Consider the following 17,661-nt stretch of genomic DNA (forward strand, 5'->3'; position numbering starts at 1 on the left):
TTGTTGTTATGTATGTATATGCATATTTTCCCATGTGTGTGGTAAATGGAGATTAGACAATAACCTCATGAATATTAGACTAACACTCTATAAACAACTATATTCCCATTACTCCATTACCTTAAAATGGCTTAAAAATGTAAAGCACCCCTGCTCTAGTAAATTCTACATTCTTAAGAATACTAACACAACTATGCTTATATTTAGAAGATCTGGGTTTATTTTGTAAATGACTCATCTTTTCATGTACATGAACTTTTTAAAGACAAGAATAATAATAAAATACCTAAATCCTGGTTAATTTCTTGGTCACAATTTCACATAATTGAAAGTAAAAATACCACTTTGGGGCTTTGCTTGTGTAGCCCAGTTGTCATCATATGATGTAGAATGTTTCCTGCTTGATACTAAATATTGAAAAGGTCATTTTTTTTTAAAGCAGTGTTTATCTCCCTCACAAGAGAAAACATCTTACAACTTGTGTCCCTGAATAAAATGATTTATTCAGGAGGCAGCGGTAAGTGGATCTCTGTGAGTTCAGGGTTACTCTGGTCTATATAATGAATTTCAGGACAGCCAAAGCTACAAAGTATGACCATGTCTCATAACAAACAAAAGTATACTATAGTATAATGTGGGGGGGGCTAGAAATGTGGGGATGGGAATTCCGGCTTTGTTTTATGATTTATTTTTTATTATTTTTAATTTTCAGTAACCTACAAATGCCTGGTGTCCAATGAAAACTACTTAAAAGTACAGAACACTACTTCCCAAGTATTCATTAATATTTATTTAGTGTTGTGCATGTCTTTAATCCCAGCCTAAAAGGCAAAGACATGTGGATTTCTGTGAGTTTGAGATAAGCCTTGTCATGTAGCAAGTTTCAGGCCTGTTAGAACCACACAGTGAGACCTATTAACATATGTATGCATATATATATATATATATATATATATATATATATGCATACATCTCCTTTTCTATGCCTTAGAGATTCAGCAAAGATAAACAATGTTCCTTTTATGGAATTTACAGTCAATCTAAAGTGTTACAGATAAATAACCAAGTTATAGACAAGAACCAAATAATCACAAGTGCTAAATGGGAAACACAGAGGTTCTCGTACTCACAGATGTTAAACAGAGTTGTGTTATCCATCCAGAAGACTGGGAACTGATGTGGTTAATAGCCTGGTGACCTTTGTAGTATCTGTGTGGGCAAGACCACACCAGATCCTCCTCCAGACCGTTATCATCAATCTATATACCCCATCTTTATGGAAGATGTCACATGTACTTTACAAAGAGTTTCAATGTAATCACATCTTAAGCTTTATTGTAGTTCATGGGACTGAGTTATCACCAAGAAAGCTTTTATCAAATTGTGCTGTGCTTAAATATGCCTAAAATAAACTACTCTGGGTCAGAGTCCTGATATTTGAACCAACACTGGCTACTTAGTTGTCTTGAACTGAACTGCTTTCTTGCCTTTAGTGGATTGTCACTCTGCTGGCCATGGCAGTATTCAGAGAATAACAACCAAGTCATCAATGCAGGGATCACTTTTGCAATGGGTAATCAAGGAAGTTCTCTCTCTCCCAAAGGAGAAATAAGTTACAAGAGCTAGATGGGGAAGGCCATTCCAAACAGAACAAACCTAACAAACCTAAAAGACAAACTCAGCCACCACTGTAAAGAAAAAAAAATAGAAAAAAAAAAAAAAAAAAGAAAAAACAAAACAAACTGAGGAAAACATCATCTGGCCAGTGCAAGTCACAGATTTTTGAGACACAATGAGCCTAGGAACATAACAGGAAGCCACTGTCATTTAGTTTTAAACAAAGGAAAAATGTAATCTTACTTTGTTAACAGATTGTTGGAAACCAGCAGTCTGCTGACCCCGCCCACCTAACGATGGGCAGGACATGCATGGCCATGTCATGGCTATGTCACTCATTATGGGGCTGCGTAGGGAACACAGTCATGTATGAGTTTCCCTTTTAAAGCAAGCCCGCACACCCCGCCCTGCTTTCAGTTGGTCACTAGGTTCCCCCCTCTTCTCTTTCCCTCTCTCCTCCTCTGTTCCCAGTGCCTCAGTCTATTCCCTTCTCCCTCACTCCCCTTTCTAAATAAACTCCTTATTTAAGCTCTATCTGTCTGGTGTGTTATTCCCTCCCGCCTTGGTCACCCTCACCTGCTATGGAACCTGCTATGCTCTCCCTTACCTTGGGACCGCACTCACTTGGGACCCTCAATCGGGACCACCTCCCTCCCTTCTTCAGCTTTTATTCTTATAACTGTAACGAAAGAACACAGATTACCCAGACTTTATGTGTAGAATGGAGAAGAGAATCATGAAAGCGAAGGAGCAAATCAGAAGCTGGGCACAGCAATCCACAGGACGCATGTAAATGGTGTGAAGCACAAAGATAGGAATGGATATGAAACAGCTGGATCCAGGAAGCATTTGTGAGATAGCAGGCAGATCCTGCTAGAGGACTAGATGTGGAGGACTGAGCTGCAGCTCACTGATAAGGACACTAAGAGTTGGGAGACTGCCATTCTCAGAGTCAGGAGTCCAGAGATCTAGGAAACACAATTTAATCTCTAGTCTGCCTTGAACCATAATGCTTTGCTGTTGTTGTTTTAAGAATTATTTTTCATTTTATTTTATCAGTTTTTGTCCACATGTAAGTAAGTGCACTGCATGCATGCAGTGCCTTTGGAGGCCAGAAAAGGGCATAAGAATCCTTGGAACTGTAGTAAGAGCCCACTGAGCCATCATGTAGGTGCTGGAAACTAAAGGCAGGTTCACTACTAGAGAAGCAAGTGCTCTTAATCATTGAGTCATCTCCCAGCCCTGTTTTCTGTTTTCTACCAATAAAATAAAATAAAATAAAATAAAAAAAGACTTGACTTGTATATGCAGTTTCACTGGGACAATAGCCTAAAGGGGAACAATTCTATTTTGGCATCTACTAGCAGACTCTGGTATGTAAAACTTGCTGTAGCCTTAATTTACACTAGACACAAGGCTGTGTATGTCGAGAGTACTCTTCCCATCACAATTACAGCAGCTCTGGCAGGCAATGCTTTGTTTACTATCAAATTTTACAGAGGAAAAAAACTCTGAAGCTCAAAGTGGCTAAATAATTTGTCTCATGTCATACCTCATAGAGCAGAGATCCAAGCCATGACAGTCTAACTTCAGAACTAGGGCTAATTACATATAATACTGGGAAAAGTATCACTGGATAAATTCAGGGTGTTCTGACATGTCTTAGACTTTTATAAATACCCAAGTCTCAGACAATTTTATCTAGGAGTCAGTAACCCAATCAAACACAGCTTTCTAAATAGCTAGAGCATGGTACAAAAGACTTTCAAAAACTGATTTCCTTAGATCTCTCTCTGTTTTTAACATTTCAACCACAATTTCATTTGTGTCAGAATTACTTTTTTTAAAATCAAAACAAAAGAGAACTTTTCTTTCCCATATTCCAAGCATTTAGGGGCCATAGACTATAATGGTATTCACATATATTCCTAGCTGAGGCAAGAGGGCACATTTAGAAAGGGGGAAAAAAATAGCAAATTTACTATTATTAATTGCTATTATTAGTAACTTCTATCTCAGACATTTAGTTCGTGCAAATCAATTTAAACATCAGTAAAGTTATTTCACACTAAAATTTTATTAGACTTGCTCGGTGGTGGTGGGGGCAGTGGTGGTGGTATTGGTGAACACTTTTAATTCCAGCACTCAGAAGGCAGAGGCAGGAGGATCACTGGTATATAGAGTAAGTTCCAGGACAGAAAACCAAAAAAAAAAAAAAAACAAAACAAAATAGAGAGAGACTGCCACAATGTTCATAAAGGTTCCATTGTTAAAAATTTTAAAACACTGAGGTAAAGGTATGTCCTTTATCTAGCTCCTAATACCATTTTCCACAGGAGAGTAAAGTCAAGTGTTAGAGGACACAGAATGTATTCTTAATGAAAAGTAATCACATCTACCTGGTGGATTTTGAAATGATGGAACTGACATCTAAGACATCTTCCTTTAGGAGCTAGACAGTTATAGTTCAGTAGTTAAAAGTAATGGCTAGTCTTCCTGTGGCCCCATATTCACGTCCCAGCACTGACATGGAGCCTCACCACTATTTGTAACTCCAGTCCTACAGGATCTAACAATTTCTTCCAGCCTCCAAGGTGACCAGGCAAGCACAGACATGCATGCAGGCAAAACACCCATATAAATTAGTAACAGTAATAATAGCAACCACAACATAATTTTTAATTACAAAAAAAAAAAAGTATTCCTTGGTTAAACACACACCTATATTAGGTAATTCTCAAAAGCCTGAAACTACAGATCCAGTGAATCCTCCTGCCTCAGCTTCCTGAGTGCTGGGGATTTACCAACACACAAAAACTAACTTAAGTTTTTTGTTTGTTCGTTTTTACAATTGCCCATGGACCAAGACTATTTGGGGCTATTTCTTTTTTTTTTTTTACATGTCAATCCCAGTTCCCTCTCCTTTCCTCTCTCCCTCCCTCTTAGCCTCTCTGCCCCTCACATGCACCCTATTTCTAAAGTAAGAAATTTTTCATCTCTGATGTCTTGATAGGATTTTAAATTATTAACAGTATTAACAGATTAGCAGCTTCTTAGATTACCAGTAATTGTTCCCTGTGTAAGATAAGAATACTGGATAAAGCAAAAGGCTGTTTAATATTTTAATCCTACACACTACTGCTAATTGTTGTTTTAGATTTCAAAAGTATATATGTTATAAATATATATATATTATAAATATATATATTATAAATATATATGTTATAAATATTATAAGACACATTACAGTTTAAATCCTATTCCCAAAGCTTAATGTATGATTATAGATACAATATTTAAACTCTCTGAACACGAGTAACCTGTATTTTAAAGATTTTTTTTGCTATTTTTATATGTGTGTGTTCAAGTGCACATACACACACACACACACACACACACACACACACACACATATATATATATATATATATCATGTATTTACAGGTGTTCATGGGGCTAGAAGAGGTACCTGGTATAGGTGCTAGCAATCAAACTAGGGTCCTCTGAAAGAGCAGCAAGCATTATGCTGAGCCATCTCTCCAGCCTCCATCCTACATGTGGGGTCAAATCTTACCTTTGATATTTAATATCTGTTAAAGAAGTAACCTAGCTGTGTTTCCCTGGAGAAACAAATTATCCTCTTTGAACTTCAATTCTCACAACAGTTCGAAACCAATATTCTACTCTACCTTTGTAAGGACCTCACCAAGCACTACAATCTAGAGTCTAAAACATGTCATGAGTCTCCAGAAAAACTATACACAATTCTGAATCACCTTTTATTTCCAACCTTCCTGAGGTCAGTGATGACTTGTACAACCAAAGCCAAGATTTACAGGAAATATGAGCTCTAAGGGGAACACTTTCCACCCTCCACCCAGGAATTTGCATTCAGCCATCACCCTACCCTTCTCCCGCTCCCATTCCTGCCAGCCTTTCCAAGCAATCCTTGGGAAGTAAGGCTCATGGAATTTATATTAATCTAATTTAAAGAAGCAAGATCATGTAGGAAGGAGGCACATAACTTTTTCCCAGTACCTAGGAGCTAGTGTTAGAAGGATCTCTGTAATTCAAGGTCTACTTGACAAGTTATTGGCAAAGCAGGACTACACAGTAAGATCCTTGTTTCAAGGAGGAAAAAAAAAAATTAAAGGCAAGATTATGGGCAACAAGAAATATCTGACTTGGTATTTACAGGATACTATCACTTCTTCAGAACACAGGCATGCTTCACAAAGAACTAAGGTCAGAGGGCTCCGGTGAGCGTTTGTGTGTTCCCACCAGTGGAAAAATACACTCTCATTCACTTAGTACAAACAAAGGGGGATGCTGCACTGATAGGCAAAGGGACCCTGAAGCACAGGTCCTTGCTTTCTAAAGCAAAATACCTGTGTGACATAGAAATGTATTTCTCTACAGAGCATACTTAGGCTATGTGTTATGGCATACCCTGAAATCCAGCACTTGGGAGACTGAGGAAAAAGTATCCCTGCAAATTCAAAGCCAACCTAGGCCATTTTGGGAATTCAAGACTACCCTGCACTACAAGGGAAGATGCTGTCTCAAAGAAGCAAAGACAGAGCCTAATGAGATGATGTCCAGATTCCAATCCTAGGACCCATATGATAGGAAAGAACTGTTTCCACAACTTATCCTTTGACCTGAAAACATGTGCTATCGCATACAAGCATTGATCCCAATATTAATTCGCAGAGGCAGGTGGATCTCTGTGAATTTGAAGCCAGCCTGGTCTACAAAGTGAATTCCAGGACAACTATGGCATAACCCGCTGGTTGCACAGTATACTTCATTACATAGCACCCTGGGAATCTAAAACCATGTTACTGACATTTAAATCTCACACAGAAAAACAGATTCATTCAGTGTAGCAAAAAAGGTAGGTTCTATCTATTGTTAAATAGGTAAGAATTTGAAACTAACACAAAAATCTATTATACACCACTGAATGCAAAAAAAACAAAAAGACACCTTAAATGTTATTTTTGTTTGTTTGTTTAGCCTGCCTGCACCCTGAGCTCAGTTCCTGGAACCAACAGAATAGAATCAATTCATAAAAGTTACCCTCTGACTTCTGCGCGCGCGCGCGCGCACGCACACACACACACACACACACACACACACACACACACACACACTAATAAAATAAAACAAAACCGGATCACTCAAGGTGGGGGTTGAATTTTTTTTTAAAAAAATTTTAAGAATTCATTAATTGAACATTAACTACATGAGTTACATTGCATGAAAGGGAGCAGTTAAGAGAGCTTAGGGCTGTGCATCTAGTTTGCTGACTTCAGATACTGCTCACAACAATAAAGCATAGTACAAAGTACAAAAACCAGAGGAGCCATGTGCAAGCTGGGCACTGAAAATGTATAAAGACAGCTGGACCTCGAATAATGAAGTGTTTTGCTTTGGGCTTTTTTTGGGGGGGGAGATTAACTGATCTGCAGGGTTGTCTTAAAAAATATTTTCCCTGTGTGCCATACTATATAAATTTTTCTCTTGCTAGGAGGGTGATACCACGTCATTCTACACTCTATAAGGTACTGATAGCAGTGACTCTATTGTCTTACTCAAGACTTAACTCCTGCTCCCCAACATATATGAACAACACCTCCACTTATTGACTCCCACATACTACATACATACACTAGCACCACTTCCTCCCATAACCACCCTGATGGGTATGGGAGTAAAAATGTATCCAAGGATAGCCAAATATTTACACGTATCATTGAAAGGATGGAAAAATGCAGCCCAACTTTCCTATGACCCCAGTAAGCTGAAAGTTTAGAAATACTATCTAAAAAGCCCTAAAAACCTCAAATTCCAGACCCTGTCCTCTGCCAGTAAATAAGCAAGGTCACACTCCTTGCTGTTTACAATGAACAGACAGGCTCTTGAGTGCATAATCTTGGCCTAGTAAGATAACAGAAAATCGCTTATCTGACTTGGTAAACTGCTTGTGAAACCCCCACCCCAGTGACCTTTGTAAATCCTATAAAAACTGTCTCACTTCTGCCCTCGAGGTCTTCAGTCCAATGACTGTGCCCCCCACCCCCAGTGTACTTGGAATAAAAATTCCTCATGCTATTTGAATTGAGACCACTTCTCCTGAGTGATTTGGGGTGTCACCTTTCCTGCATGAGAGCGTGAAGGTCCACGCTCTGTGGGTCTTTCATTATGTCTTCTTGATGAAATGTTGCCTTTATTAATATTTAATGCCCCCCTTATCTAATTAGTTTTGGCTTGACGCTTACTTTTTTATCCTATACAAGGACAGCTATATCTCTTATTCACAGCTTCCATTTGCTTGAAAGTTTTGTTCTATGATAGTTTTTTTTTATATCTTTGTTGGCTAAGTACATTTCTTGAAGATAACATATACTTGGTTCTTGCTTTTTCATCCAGTCCATTAGTCAACATCTTTTTAATAGTAAGTTGAGGTCATTTACATTTAAAGTTATTATAGAAAGGGTTTTGTTATTTCCTATGAATTGGTTTAGTGATATTCTGTTTTGCTAATTGTTGGTATTTTCTTTCCTCCCACACTACTTTGGAGGTTTTGCCAGGTCTAATTTGACTACATGATCCTGTCGTGGACTGTACACTTCCATGTACTCATGTGTAGGAGGCCATATTGCCATCCCATAATTCAAACTTTAAAGAAGTCATCCTTGGCTACATAGTAAGTTCAAGCTAGCCTTATCTACAAGAAACAAAAGACTAGCAACTGAATCACGAAATGCAAACACTCCTCAGCTGACTAACTAAATGTTTAATAAAGACCCAGCCTCCCTTTCTTAAATCCTGGAAACTAGACATGTTTTAGATTTCAGAATGTTACAGACTGCAGGAAGGCTAACACAGTGGGTACACTAACATATTTTATAAATTGTCTCTCCCCCCAGGAAACTCACGCAATTTGCCATTTAACAGACACTTTGGACAGATGCAGAACAAAATTTACACATTTGCCTCAGACAGCTACTTCAGAGCTTCATAGTACTTTGGTTTCACTATTAAATTGATTCATTTGAAATGCGCTTGCTATTTTAATGTCAATTTGACACAAACTAAAACACTTAAAGAGGAAAGTCTCAAATAAGATAATGCCTTCATAAAAGCAGGCTGCAGGCAAGCCTGTAGGGCATTTTCTTAATTAGTGATTGATATGAAATGTCCCAGACCATTGTGGATGGTGCCATCCTCTGGGCTGGTAGTCCTGGGTTCTATAAGAAAGCAGACTGAGCAAGCCATGGAGATCAAGCCAGTAAGTAGAGCACTCCTCCATAGCCTCTGCATCAGCTCCTACCTCCAGGTTCCTGCCCCGTTTGAATTAATGCCATGATACCCTTCAATGCTGAGAAAGTGAAAACCAGATAAACCCTTTCCTTCCCATGATGTTTCATTACAACAGCAGTAACCTTAACTAAGATACACAACTTTTTTTTTTTTTTTTTTTTTGGCCAGTTTCCAGATCTTTGGGATTTCAGAAATACAGATCAAAGCATTGCAGCCTACTGTAAAGATATAATAATTATCTTACTATGTATAAAATATACTTGATTCATACTGGCCATTCAGCACCTGGCCAGTGAACATCAAAATCTCCTGCTTAAACTACAGAGTCCTAATAAACATGTTTGATGGCTGATATTGGCTATCAACCTGACTACATCTAGAATCAATCAAACCCACATAGCTGGGCAACTTGTGAAGGATTTCCTTGATTGGATCATTTGAGGTGGGAAGACACCTTCTGGTGGCAGCCTATATAAAAGGACATAGAAGAAGGAAACCTTTGCTGTTTGCCCTCACTCTTGCTGGCAAGTTGTCTTGTTCCAGAGGCAATCTTCAGGGTGTTAGAATGGGCTTTTTCAGGATTCTGACAGGCACTGAAGACTCTCTCAAGGACTTCCCTGGTACTCCAACACCAGATTGGGACCACTGAGACATCCTCTGGCTTTATAGACTGAACAACTGCCACACTCTTGGCCTTCAGTAGAACTCCATTGTTAGACTGTTTTGCCCACAGTCTGTAAGCCACTCTAATAAATCCCTTCTGTATTTTTTTTTTCATTTTCATTTCTGTTCCTTTATCAAACCCTGACTAACAACTTATGTTCAATGTAAAAAAGTTAGAAAAAAAAATCTTTAAATTAAAACACACAAATACACCACCACCACCAAACGATAACCCCACAATCCTTCTACTTAGATGTGCTGTGGAATAATCCTCTTGTACACTGTCACTTGGTTTGTCACCTGAATTGGAATAACAAAACAATGACTGCTGAGTAGACAGGCAGGAAGTACAGGTGGGCAACCAAACTAAAGATTATGGGAGTCTGAGGAGTCACCAGCAGATGCAGATGGAGGAGTAGATGAATGCACCACGTTAATAAAGGTGTTACCAGCTGACAGAGGGTAAAAAGGAATATGGGTTCATTTAAAATGCTAATTAGTAACAAGCCTGAGCTATCAGCCAAGCATTTATACATAATATTAAATCTCTGTGTGGTAATTTGGAAATCAGCTGTCAATTATTTGGGACCAGGAGGCTGGGACAGGAAATGTTCATCTACACAGATAATATAACTATGATTATCATTAATTTTAAAGAGATGGTACTCATTATGTTACGCAGGCTAGCCCCCAAGTCCTGTACTCAAGTGATCCTTATGTCTAAGCCAGTCAAGTAGCTGGGACAACAGCTACACCGCTACTTAGGTATTACAATTATTTCAACTTTAACCAAAATTTATAACCAATTTTTCACTTTTTTATACAGATTAAACTAATTAAAATTAAACATGTCTACATTCTTAGGAAAATTTTGGTTTTCAAGTTTTGGGCTTTTTGTTTTTGTCATCACCAATTTGAATATACTTTCAATTAGAGGAATTTGGCTTTTCTTAAAAGTCTAATACACCCATCTCTTCCAATATGGTTTCCCATCATTCATATCACATTTTTATTTGAACTTCCAATACTATCCTTTAATTTTTCTTTTTTGCTTTGTTTTTGTTTTCTCAGACAGGTTTTCTCTATGTGTAGCCCTGGATGTCCTGGGACTAGCTTTTTAGACTACACTGGCCTTGAACTCACAGAAATCCACCTGCCTTTGCCTCCCAAGTGCTGAGATGCCACCATCTCCCAGAAATTTCTCTTTATTTTTTTAATCTTATTTTTTGTTAATTTTTTGATCTCAAGACAGTATCTCATTTAGCTCAGGATAACCTATATAGCTTAGGATGACCTTAAACTCTGTTTATTTGGCTATTCTTCGCTTTTTTTGAGGCAGGCCTCACTAAGGAGTTCACTATGTAGACTAAACTGGCCCAAAACTCAGAGATCTATCTCTGCTGGGATTAAAGCACGAGCCATCAGGGGCCTTAAAATCTGATTCTCTACTCCCTCTCACAATTCTCTTTCTCAAACTGGAAATAAACACTGAATCCCAGCACCACCCATAGCTCTTTGTTACTAAGAATACTTGGCCCTACTTCATTCATTTTCCCTTCAAATTCATCTGATCTGAGTCTATTATCATGTGTGGGTTTCACTCTAAGAACTACACCTCTAAATCCATCAATTTCATGTTTACAGAATTCTTATTCATAACATGTTTGTTTTTGGATGAATACTTCTGATTCTATAGATCTTTAAAGCAGTTATTTTGAAATTATTCTATTTCCATTCAATTTTAAGTAAATTTACCTCCTGGTAAATTTACCTATTTTCTGAGGGTCTTGTCTTCCTCCTTTCTACAATCTCAGACTTTCTCCTCCCAGTAGTTCTGAGTCAGTTCATGATAGTTAAGGAGCCCATGACCTCCAAACCCAGTGCTCTTGTACTAAGTGACATTAGGGAATTTACAGCTCCTGATGCTGACCCAGCCATCTGGCAATGGGACTGCTTCTGTCTTCACTTCAGGTCCACAGCTTTTTAAAGCAACAGTGGGGAGCAGATGAGTTCAGCCTTCTCTCAGGCAACTAAGGCCCAGGTCCTTGTTTCACCCAGGGTATCTGGCTGCAGATCCCTCGCCAAGTTATTTCCACTAGTTCCTGAACCCACAGTGTAATTACATACTCCATCCCTTGGAGATTTTACCATTTCTTAAGTTTTAGGGGGCTTGTTTGATTTTTAAGGGTTCCACAGCATAGAGCCCTCTAACCAAACTCAATAAATTGCCTAGGCTGGCCCAGAATTTATAGTCGTCTTGCCTCAGACTCTCTTGTGTGGTTATGACAGGTATATACCACCAAGCCCAACTCTTGTTAAGTATTTGTTTCTTTCCTTTCTGAAATTTACTTATAGAGAATTTGAAGGTGAATAGGACATCACATAGGAGCTATTCAACACTTACTGTTTTAGGCATATTCAACATTTACTATGTTTTATGTCTATTTTCTTAGTAGTTAACAATCTCATGAGGTAGACATTCTTACACAATTCATTTTACAAACGAGAAAACAAATGGGTGAAGCAATTAAATAGTCTTCTCATGATCAACTAGTAGGAGCAGGAATCACACATGTCTTAATTCCAAAATCCACAATTTTATCCACTGCCTTCCACTCTGACTAGAAAACTCTTAAGACCTTCATTTCCTTTGCCTCCCACCCCAATTTTGAGCATTTTGCACACAGATGGTATTTTAATCAAAGGAGGAAAATGAGCCATGTTCCAGGATGGCGAGGAGCTGGGCAACTCATGTTTAGTGTTATTCAGTCTGACCCTATATTTAAAATCAGAAACAGTCTTTTAGTGCCAGTCTTTCCCTAGAGCCCTCTCCAGGTTTCTTGAGCTCAGGCAGCTTCAGGCCTGTCCCCTGAAACTCAGGGTTAGTCACACAGTCTGTCTCTGTATCTCTTTTTCCCTCCATCCTCCCAGAACCCAATATGTATTGCATCGGAGAACATAGAGCCCAGAAAAGGATCTTAAACAAACTGTCTCTAGAAGAATTTGTTTTCTATTCCTTCATAGCCTAAAGCCTTAAAGGATGAAACCAAAAAGCTTATCACAGCTAGAACTGCCAAAATTGGTTTTAGGCTACATAAATAAAAGTATGGGGTTTGATGGGGTTTAGAAGGGTGAAGGGTACTTATCAGTCCTACTCAACAGACTTTAGCTGAATAGTTATTATGACCAGACATCATACAGAGACTTCTTTGGTCTGAATATATTTTCCTCATTTAATCTTCTTAGTGGACCACTATTGGGAAGCATATGCTCATTGATTTAATCTTCCAGAAAACTTTCTGAAAGGGAGACATGTTTTATAAAGATATCACTAAAACTCTTTTCTGATCACCCATGATACTTATGAACTTGTTTTTAGGTTTATAATGCAATTTCAAAATGCAGGATGTAGGGGACTAAGGAGAAGAAGATAAGGGTCTATGAGTGAAATACTTAGGAAGCAATATTTGGAAAAAGCTCAGTGTTTGCTGGTGAGAAAATTGTCTATGTCCTCTAAGTAATACTAACAGTTAACACCCTTAAACAATCTTTTTTCAAGTGTTCATGTGTGTTCGAGTGTGCTGGTACATATGTTTACACATTTGTGGAAGCCATAAAACAATCTTCCCTATCATCCTTGAGAATTGAGTCCACCTCCTTTGATACAAGGTCTCTCATTTGCCTAGAGCTTGCCAATCAGCCTAAGGATTCTGTGTCTTCGCAGTCCCAGTGCTGGGAGTCCCTTAGACTGCCCAGGCCTTCTAACTGAGACCCATGTTCAGGGGGTCTGAGTCGGTCCAATGCTGGATTCCCAGCTATGAGTCCAGGGGCCCATTAGCTCCTCCTTGTTCAGGTCAGCTGTCTCTGTGGGTTAATTATCAGTGTCAGAAGGAATCATGATAATTGGCTCTTGGGATTCAGTCTTTCCTAATATCAAGTTCATAATTACAAATATTTGCTCTGCTAATTAAATAGAGCTGTATCTAAAGTAGATAAGGCAGAACTTGAAACTGGAGGCATAGAAAACTAAGAAAGGAAAAAAGAAACTAAACCAAGATAAAGTTTAAACTTCAGAAAAAGGGAGGTTCACACTGCTGATGCAGGAACCAATGGGAGAAAGTCCAGATTTAGGACAAGAGATGGATTTGCTTGCATATATGTGACTTTAAAGATAAGCAAACCACCTAGGAATATCCAATAGTTAAAACTAGCTTCTGAAAACTGGGTGTGGTGGCAGCCTGTAAATCACAGCACTGCTGAGGTGGAGCCAGGAAGACATAAGTTCAAGGTCATCCTTGGTTCCAAATCACATTCAAGGCCAGCCTGGGCTACATGATATTGTGAGACTTGAGAATACACAGACAGAAATATCCCATATGAAGACACCAAATATGAAGTCTAGACATGTATTATTATCTACAGGTCAGGTCAAATCATCTCATCTTCAATTCTCAACAGCGGACCTGCCTCCAAAATAATTTGCCCATAAAGAAAGATACCTTATTTCACACCTGGTTAACTTCTCATCATTTTACTAATGCTCAGGTTTCACTTTCCCAAATTCTACTTATTTTCCAGGAGGAAAATGGCACCTGGATCTTACCTTCTTCTTTCTCTCAATACAGTTTTTAGCACCATGCCTAAAAATAGCCTGTACTTGAAAGACAGCCCGAAAGAACAGACTTGGCATGTGTTCAACACAACTTGGAAGGTGTTGTGTCTTTAGAGGTGACTGCTGAAGCAATAAAGTTGGATAACATTTCCAAAGGAGAGAAAAGAAAATTAAGTAGTCCTTATATAAATGTCTGCTACTCAATTACTGTTTCTACTGAAAAACATGTTACAGTCTGATTCTTTCTTTGAAATCTTAGTAACTGTCACATTCCAAAAAGCAATCAGCCTAAAAAACAATAAAGAATAATATAACATACTCTTTTCAGGTGATCTCCCTAACACAGTCTCTCACTCTCAACAATACTGGCAATTTTGGCCTAACGATCTCTAACATAGGGGTATGACTTCTGTACTGTTAAGATGCCTAGAGGATCATCATGATGGGGGACAAAGCAAGGAAATCTCTGCTATAGGTTTCATATGTTGTTGTTTACAAAGGGTCTCACTACACAGCCCTGGTTAACCTGAGACCTACAGAGATCTACCTGCTACTGCCTCCAGACTGCTGGGATTAAAAGCATGGGACACCATGCTAGCTTTTTGCTTGTTTTTAAACTATATTTGTTTATTGTGTGTACACATGCATGAGTGCATACCACATGGGTCCTGGATCTGGATTAACATGGGTCATTAGGCTTGGCAGCAAACACTTTTACCCTCTGAGCCAACTCACCAGCTCTGTCTAGCAGCATCTTTAAACTTTTACTCCCCTCCCCCACTCCACCAAAACTACCACCAGGTTTTGCCATGTGTTTCTTCTAAGATAAAACTCCCCCTAGTTAAAAACCACTTCCTAGGCTGACAGGATGGCTCAGTGGTTAAGAGCATATGCTTGGGGCTGGAGAAATGGCTCAGCAGTTAAGGTCACCGACTGCCCTTCCAGAGGACCCAGGTTCAATTCCCAGCACCCACATGGCAGCTCACAACTGTCTGTAACTCCCGTTCCAGAGGCTCTGATACCCTCACACAGTCTTGCAGGCAAAAACACCAACGCACATGAAATAAAAAATTTAAAAAAAAAAAGAACGAGAGCATATGCTCTTCCAGAGGAGCCAAACTTGGTTCCCAGAACTCACGTTAGGTGGCTCACAACCATCTTTACCTCCAGCTCCAGGGCATCCGAAGCCCTCTTCTAGCACACAAATGACACACATTCACACAAACACATACACATTAAAAATAAGAATTATTTCCCCAATGATAACTGAACTTCTCACAGATTCTTTCCCTATAAACACATTTCATTAATTTACTTGCTCCCTATTGACTGATTCTACACATTAAATTGTGCTAATGATTTATAAGCCATTTTCCTTAAAAGTTAAGCAAAATTGATTGAAACCTCTTAACTGCCAGATAAATCATGGAGTAATTCACTCTAAATGCATTATTATATAGCAATCTTGAAAGGTAAACTAATACAGTACAATAAAAGTAGTAAGTCAATTGCAGAGGTCTTTGCATAAAAGTCAAGATTTGCCCCCATAGTCAAAAATGCCTAATCTTTTAATTTCACCTCTGCAGATGGCACTGAGTTAGCATTAAGTAAAGTGAATTGTATTCATCTAGATTTAAGTTTTAAACAACAGATATGTGCCTGTTTCATTTTTGGTTAAATTGAGATAATATCGGGTTGTTATGCTATTGAGTTAAAATATGTAGAATGCAGAAACAGAGACTGGAATATATATATATATATATATATATATATATATATATATATATATATATATATATATCTGAGTGTTAAACATTACCATGGAACATTTTTAAAGATACATAAGCAAACAGAGGTATGTCTCAGATGTTGTATAAGCACACTACAATCAAATAATAAACTTGCATCCTGATACCCTGGCTTCATATTTCCCTTCTTTAAATGTTAAACTTCAATATTCTCACCTGTAAAATATGAATAATCCATGCCTTTCTTTCATAGAACCTTCTTTATATCATTACTACAGATGATAAGCACTGTTAAAATGGATCATTATTATCTAGAAAGTATTGCCTTTGTTAAAAGAAAACCTAAGGAGACAGTCACTATTTACTTAGTGGGAGCGGGACCACACAGTGAAGGTCAGAGGAAGAAAAGGTCCACTCAGTCCACCACGTGGGTCTTGGAGTCTGAACTCCGGTCATCGGACTTGGCAGTCAATGCCTCTATCTGCTGAGCCATCCCACTGGCACAGATAATCTAAAATTTAAAATAAAACACCCTCAGAGCTTTTTTTTTTTTACATCGGTGGTATTAGATACGCATAATAACCTTCTAAGAATCTTAAGAGCAACCATACTTTAAACCATTTCACCAAGAACATGAACATGTGTGTGGTCCCTACCTAACCTTTTCATCTGTGAACAAATTATTCTTTTGAGCATGGAGAAGATATGTTGAATAAATGGGATTTGTCGCATATAATCAGTAATAGCCTCACAGTTTTAAATCAGCTTCATGTGTCTGCTTTTAGCTAGAAAAATCACTGCCTTCCAATGAGCAGTTCAAAGGCATCAAAGATTGCACACGCTAGACTTATTAGGAAGAAATGCTTTTTAATAAATAAATGGCATTTTGTAAGTGAAAGTTGCGACACCAATGTGCCTCAGGTGTTGGGAGAACGCTCAATCCACTATTGCCAAATACGCAAAGGGAAAAAAAAAAAAAAGAAAAACAAACAAAAACTTTCCTAACCATTTAGCCAAATGCTGTCTATCCTAGCCAAAGCCTCTGAGACAGATTCCGGCCCCGGTTGGGGGGGGGGTCCCCAAATATGACTTCAGAGAGGTGACCAAAAAAAGGTCAAAACACTCTACTGCAATTCCTTCCGAAAAATCCCAACAATTTTCTCTTTCACCAGGGTCCAGGAGGCCGGGTTCCTTCCCGCTATACTCCAGGAAAGGATGCAGCTCCAGACGGGTCCTTTGGGGTCGCGCTAGCGCAGCACGCGAGGACTCGCACGTGGCACCAGCGAAAGCCTCGGCCCCCGAGCCAACTACTCTGATTGGTCAATGGCTGCCAAGGCCGGGAATGCACCTGAGCAAGGTCCAAACCTGGGGGGGGGGGGGGGGACGGGACAATGAGCTGCCACGCGGGCAACTCCCCGCGCTGCAGGTCCTGCATGTTGGCCCCACGAACGGAAAAACTATCCAGCAGCGCCAGCCCACATGTGCCTTGGCTCGCCGCAAGTGCCGCCTCCCTCCTCCCCACGTCTGGCAACTCTCACCTCAGCGCTTGTGGCGCTTCCACCTTCAGCTTTTTGGGCTTTGGCTCCTGAGCAGCTGCCATCTTCTCACCCTAGTTTGGCTCTACCGCGCGTCCCGCCCCTCAGTATAGGGGTGGGCCCGCCCCCTCTACTCGATACCGCCCTCTTTCTCCTA

General features: G+C 39.2%; 1 long non-coding RNA gene across 1 annotated transcript in view; it reads right to left on the reverse strand.

Moving 5' to 3' along the window:
• Window positions 1–17,612, reverse strand: part of LOC127214113 (uncharacterized) — a 52,536-nt gene extending 34,924 nt beyond the window's left edge. Inside the window, exon 1 of the long non-coding RNA XR_007833814.1 lies at window positions 17,508–17,612. This is a non-coding gene — a long non-coding RNA (uncharacterized LOC127214113). The remainder of the gene's footprint in view (window positions 1–17,507) is intronic.
• Window positions 17,613–17,661: the final 49 nt, after the last annotated feature.

The sequence above is a fragment of the Phodopus roborovskii genome, unplaced genomic scaffold (assembly GCF_943737965.1).
Source record: "Phodopus roborovskii unplaced genomic scaffold, PHOROB, whole genome shotgun sequence".
Lineage (NCBI taxonomy): Eukaryota > Metazoa > Chordata > Mammalia > Rodentia > Cricetidae > Phodopus > Phodopus roborovskii.